The sequence below is a fragment of the Orycteropus afer genome, unplaced genomic scaffold (genome assembly GCF_000298275.1).
Source record: "Orycteropus afer afer isolate SDZICR_OR568_19922 unplaced genomic scaffold, OryAfe1.0 scaffold00325, whole genome shotgun sequence".
Taxonomy (NCBI): domain Eukaryota; kingdom Metazoa; phylum Chordata; class Mammalia; order Tubulidentata; family Orycteropodidae; genus Orycteropus; species Orycteropus afer.
In genome coordinates, this window is record NW_006921912.1 from 2,629,531 (window position 1) to 2,636,668 (window position 7,138).

The 7,138-nt window shown below is 37.1% G+C and overlaps 1 pseudogene; it reads right to left on the reverse strand.

The window, feature by feature from the left end:
• Positions 1 to 5,163: 5,163 nt before the first annotated feature.
• On the reverse strand, positions 5,164 to 6,886 carry LOC103206641 (annotated as a pseudogene).
• Positions 6,887 to 7,138: the final 252 nt, after the last annotated feature.

A 7,138-nucleotide genomic window follows, 5' to 3' on the forward strand; every position in this document is an offset into this window, starting at 1 on the left:
ATTAAATTCTCACATGCATCAAAAGAATTCTCCTTAAGACTAAAAAGAGAACCAACAAACTGGGAAAAATATTTGGCAACAATATATCTTACAGGAGACTTATCTCTAAAATTTATAAAAAAGTCTGACACCTCAATGTCATAAAGATGGACAATATAATTAAAAAATGGGCAGAAGACATGAACAGACCCTTCACCAGAGAAGATATTCAGGCTGCCAAGAAACACATGAAGAAATGCTCTCAATCATTAGCCATTAGAGAACTCAAATGAAGACAATATATCACCTCACCTGTGCATTAATAGCAAAGTTTAAGAAGAGAGAAAATAACAAATGCTGGCAAAGATATGGAGAGATTGGAACACATACGTTGCTGATGGGACTGTAAAATGGCATAAGCACTGTGGAAATGGTATGGCACTTCCTTAAAAAGTTGTAAAGGAAAATACTGTCTGATCTAGCAATCCCACTACTAGGTATATATACTAAAGGAATGAGAGCTGGGACACTAATAGATATATGTACACCCATATTTTGCACAGCACTGTTCACAATAGCAAAGATATGGAAACAACTTAAGTGCCCATCAGTGGAAGAATAATAAAAAATTGATATATACACACAATGGAATGCTATGCCACACTAAAGAAAATGAAGATTCCTTGAAACACCTCATAATGTGGATGAACTTAGAGGACATTATGCTGAGTGAAATAAGTCAACTACAGAAGGACAAATATTGTATGCATTCACTATTGTGAAACATGAAGGAAAAATTTACACATGGAAGGAAACTTTCCTTTTGGTTATCAGAAATGGGGGAGAGGGAAGAGAAAATTTCTAGCTAGGTAAGAGAAAGTTGGGCAATCTACTCACATAGTGATACCACCTTGGAAACCCAAGGACAGGTTGCTATGAGTCAGATCTGACTTGAAGGCAGTGAGTTTGGTTTTTTTAGGTAAGAGAAACATATTGATTTGGGTGAAAGAAATAAAAAAACTACCTGAAAGAAAAAAATTGCCAACCAAGAATCATATACCCAGCAAAACTGTCCCTGAAAATTAGTAGTTTTCTGGGTGAACAGAAATTAAGGGAATTCAAAAAACCCAGACTAACCTTACAAGAGATGGCAAAGGGAGTCCTTTAGACAGAGAACCATCAAGAGCAGACAACAAACCTGTTATTAACACACAACACAACATAACCCCCAAACCAAACAAGACATAGAAGTATCCAATGTGAAATAAACTTACAAGATTGTAAATGGGTTAAAAGATACATCAATTTGTAAATGAGGAGAAGTCCAAAGTAAAAAGAGGGAATAAATAGTGTAGGTACAGACTTCCAAATGGAGAGGAAGTTAAGATGATTTTGAGATAGAATGGATTGTTTTTAACTTGGGAAGAAAATAAATCATATGGTAACCTCAAAGAAAATTAATAAACCTTATTAAAATAAAAAAGAGGAATGTACAAGGAGCTCTAGTGGTGTAGTGTCTAAAGCATTTGACTGCTAACCAGGAGTCTGGTGGTTCAAACCCACCAGCCACTCCTCAGAGGGAATATTTGGCAATCTATTTCCATAGAGATTGCACCTTGGAAATCCAAGGAGGGGTTGTTATGAGTAGAGATTGACTTGACGGCAGTGAGTACAAGTATTTAGCAAATACTAAAATAATAGAAATGAAGGAAATGATAAAAATACTTATAAACAAAATGAGCTCAGCATAAAAAGTTATAAGGAACAAAGAAATCAGCAATACCACAAAAACCATGTAACACAATGATAGCAATAAATTCATATTTGTAAATAATTGCACTGAATGTAAATGAATTAAATGCACCTTTTAAGAAACAGAGCATAGCAGAATGGATTAAAAAAAACCAAACCAAACCAAACCAAAACAAAAAACATGACCCATTGATATGCTGTCTGTAAGATACACACCTTAGACACAAAGACAAAAAGATACTAAAAATTAAAGGTTGGAAAAAAATTGTCAAGCACATAGCAATCAAAAAAGAGTGGGAGTGGCAATATTTCTGATAAAATAAACTTCAAGACAAAAGCTACCATAAGAGATAAGGAAGGACATTATATCATGATTAAAGGATCAATTGAAAAAAAGGACATAACCATAATAAATATCTACAATGAAAGAGCCCCAAATTACTTAAATCAAACTTTACCAGGATTGAAGAGAAATAGACAACTCCACAGTAATAGTAGGAAACTTTAACAGGCCACTTTCAATGAAGGATAGAATAACTAGAAAGAAGCTCACCAAAGGCAGGGAAGAACTAAATAATATAATCAACCAACTTAACCTGATAGACATATACAAAGCTTTCACCTAACAGCAGCACAATATACATTCTTTTCCAGTGCACGTGGAATGTTCTCCAGAACAGACTATATGTTAGGCCACAAAGCAAAACAAGCTTCAATGAATTTAAAAACATCAAAATGCTACAAAAGTAAAACTATAAAGCATCTTCTCAGATAAAATGTTATAAAATTAGAAATCAACAATAGGATGGTCGAGGGAAAAAAGCAGACACATCGAAACTGAATAGCATCCTCCTCAAAAACTACTGAGTAATAGAAGAATGAAAACTGAAATAAAAAAATTCATTAATCAAACAGAATGAAAGCACAGCATACCAAAATCTGTGGGACACAATAAAAACAGTGGTCAGAGGGTAATTTATAGCAATAAATGCATATATCAAAAATGAAAAAAGAGCAACAATCAATACCTTATCCAAAAATCTCCAACAATTAGGAAAAGAGCAGCAAAGAAATCCTGCAGTCACCAAAAGAAAAGAAATAAAGATTCAGGCAGAAATACATGAAACAGAAAACAGAAAAACAATAGAAAGAATCAATAAGACTGGAAGTTGGTTCTTTGAAAAGATTAATGAAATTGACATGTCACTGGAAAATTTAACAAAGGAAGAGGACATTATGCAAATAACCTGAATGAGAAATGAAATGGGTGACACAACAAAACTAAATGAAATAAAAAGATAATATCAAGATACTAGGCAGAACTGTACTGCAACAAATTTGAAAACCTAGAAGAAATTAACAGATTTGCAGAAACACACTACTTACTTAAACTACATAGACTGAAACAGAAAATTTGAACAGACCCATAACAAAAGAAGAACAGGCTTCACTGGAGGTTTCTACCAAACATTCAGAGAAGAGCTGATGCCAATTCCAAAAGTCATTTCATGAAGCAAGCATAACCCTGATACCAAAACCAGGCAAAGATACCACTTAACATGAAAATTATAGACTTTAGAAGTTGGAAATAGAAATATCATTTTATCCAACCATCCCACTACTTGGTTCATATCCTAAAGAAAAGAGAGCTTGGACATGAATATGCACACCCATGTTCATTGTAGCACTATTGACAACAGGAAAGAGATGGAAACAACCTACGTGCCCGTGATCAGACAAATGGATAACCAAACCATGGTACATAATATAATGCAATACTATCCGATACTGAAGAATAATGAAGAATCCATGAAACACCTCATATGTGGATGAACTTGGAGGACATACTAAAATAAGTCAATCAGAAAAGCACAATTGTATGAATCAAGTCTCAGGAAACATCATGCTCAATTGGCACAATATGATACATAAAAATCTTGTTCTACAACCTACATTGGTGAGTGGAGACTGGGGTCTTAAAAGCTTTCTAGTGGCCATCTAAGAGGCAACTATTCGTCTCCTCTCATCTGAATCAAAGAAGAGTGAAGTAAATCAAAGCCATCTGGAAACAATTAGTCTAAGGATAAGATGGACCATGAAGACTTCAGCCTTCATGACCCAGAGACCAGAAGAACTAGATGGTGCCTAGCTACCAATGCCAACCACTTGGAAAATGATCAAAACTGGAGATCTTGAATGGAGTGGGAGGGAAAAGGTAGAACAAAATTCAAAAACACAAAAATGACAAGAAGTACTGTTTGGATAGAGCCTGGTGGAACCCTTGAGACTATGGCCCTGGGTTACCCTTCAGGCCTAGAAATGGACTCACTCCCATGGATTGGCTCTATCAGCCCAACACCAGAAAGACCTAAATACAGAAGACCTACCCCAAGGCAGCACACCTACCTACTCTACAGAGATGAACCCTTTAGAGCAATCAGCCATGAGACACCAGAGGGACAGCATTCACATAGAAGGAAATCTGGACAGACAGGAATGTTTAAGAAGGGCACAGGGAGGGCGTAGTTACAGGGATGGGAGAGGAGGAGGTATTTTTGTGGTTGGGGATGGTAAGTGGGGCAAGAAATCAAATGTGCATGTACTGTTGAATGTAAAACAAATTTGCACCTAAAACACAATAACATTAAAAAAAAAAAAAAAGTCAAGAAAAGGATTATAGGTAGAAAGAAACATACTTTGATGGTTACCAGGGATGTAGAGGAGGTTTGGGAAAATTAGTAACTATATAGTAGACATGTATTAATTAAAAGGGAAAGGACCTCAATGAGATGGATTGACAAAGTGGCTGCAATGATGGCTTCAGGTACAGCAAGGATTGTGAGGCTGGCACAGGACTGGGCAGTGTTTTGTTCTGTTGTACATAGTGTCACTATGAGATGGAGCTGACTCAATGGCATCTAACAACAACAACATGTGTTTTCAGTAATGGAAGACATTTTGAATGAAATAAATTTTTTTTCTTTTAGGTAATATGGATATATGTATATATATATATATATATATATATATACACACACACACACCACACACACACACACAATTGTTGTTATTTGCTGTGGAGTTGGCTCCAACTCATAGTGACCCTTCCTTGGGTTTCCGAGGTGGCATCACTACAGAAGCAGATTGTCCAACCTTCCTTCCGAGGAGTGGCTGGTGGGTTTGAACTGTCAGCCTTCTGGTTAGCAGTCAAGTGCCTTAGGCAATATGCTAGCAGAGCTCCTATCTATAAATTAGTGGGACACATGTGTCCTAAGGGGTCTCTGGTCCTGGGTTTGATGGGATTAAGCCCATTGCTTCAGATTCACACAATTATATAGGTCCCTATCAGATGGCAGCATTCATTAAAAGTGGGAGAGCAGCTTCTCCTAAATCCCAGAGGTGGAAAAGGTAGATGATCACTATATTTATCATTCAAAGGTTTAAGTAGATGAATACAGCAGACCCATAGAACAGTCCCACTGCTGCAAGGTGGGAACTGGAGGCACTGAAGGCTTTGATCCTGCCCACTGTGCTGCTGATGCCTAGGATGCTGGAGAGGATAAAGGCATAGGAAACAAGGATTGTTATGCTGTTGACTATAATGTTGAATCCACTCAAAAAAGAAAGTTATTGTCTCAATATCATAGGTGCTAGACAAGGAGAGCTTCATGAGAGGGAAGATGTCACAGAAATAACGACTAATGAGGATATCATAACATGAGGGTGGTCTCTATTATTGAGCCAATAAGCCCCATGTTGTAGACCATAGACACTAGCAGGGAGAAGATTTGATGTGACATAATGATGTTATAAACCAAAAGGCGTGACATAGTGATCATCGGCCATCACTGCCAGCATATAGCCCTCAACAATGACAAAAAAAGGAGGAGAAAGTAGAGCTGTAGCATGCATCCCACATAGAAGATGATGTTCTTCTCTGACACAAAGTTCACCAGCATTTTAGGAATAATGGCTGAGGAATAACACAAATCCACAAGTGAAATTTCTGGGGATGTAGTATATGGGGGTGTGAAGCTGGGAAGTCAGAAAAATGAATGTGTTCATGGCCCCATTTCCCCACCATAGTGACCATATAGGGCCCTACAAATAAGGAGAGCTGAAACTCTGGCCAATTTGTTAATCCTCCTAGAACAAAGTCTGTTACTGTAAAGTGATTCCCTGCAGCCATTCTCCTTGGGGTGGGTATCTTGTGAGGATAAGAGAGAAGAGCCCTGTGAATGGCTTTACAGCATTCCTGATGAGGTCATGTACAAGCATTTGCTATTGATTGAGTGAATCCTGAGCTCTGTCCTGATTGCTTAACTGGTAGTTAAAACTCTTCCACTTACTGAGTACAAGTCAATTTTCTTATCTGAAAAAATGATTGGAATCATAGTATCATTTCCAAGGTTGTTTTAAAAATAAAATGGAATAATATACAAGGCAATATTTTTCAAATATTCAGTTATACAAATGGGAGTTTTCGATAGGGATCTGGAATTGATACTAATTTTTCATTGGACCTGAATTCCAAGAGTAGTTACTCTTATTTTTGTCTGTACATTGCAGAACTTTAAAAAACTTTGGTGCAAGAGTCCCATCTATAGAAATTCTGATTTAATTGTCCTGGGTTATTATCTGGGAATTTAGTTCTATGCTTTGGGTAGGAGCCAGCCAGTGAGAGTAAAGATTTTGTTATTTGAGAGTTTTGTGTTTATTGGAACCAAAATATTTTCATAGCTTAAAAAAATAGGGAATTCAGGCTCAAAATGCCATTTATTCTATAAAATATAGGAAGTGAAGACAGATTGTGATTGATTGCTCTTCACTGTACTCAGAGGACTCACGAAAAATTCAAGTTGGATCAGGTTTAGGAGTAGGTGGAACTAGAAATAGAATACAAGGCAGCTCACAGGTGAAGAATAAAATGATTTGTGTGGGAAGCAGGTATTTAACTTATCCCTTTCTCTGCATACCTTTAAAATGTGGGGTATCTAGTGGTCAGTCTATCCTTGGCCACTTTCTCTCTTCATACATTTTAGGTAGCAGCAGAATGTGTTGACTGCTATACCACCAGTGCTGCCAAATGGATTTCTAAGACAAGGAAAACAAACATGAGTCTTAAGATTGTACCAACTTACCTGCCTGTAGGCATATTCTATGCTATTTATAGGGCAGGTGGGTTCAGAAAGCACTCAGTGGTATCTAAGTTGAAGAGTTAGAAGTCAGTATTTGGGAGACCTAGGTGGATAGATGACATCAGGCAGAGTATACAAGAAGAAGGAGCTCTACATAGACAGCTCTAGGGATTTGCAGAGGGATCTCTTTGAGCATTTGGCTGTGTTCTGATCTGCATATGAATGGGACAAAAGTTCCTAGTGGTTGCACAATGTAATGACAAAGAAAA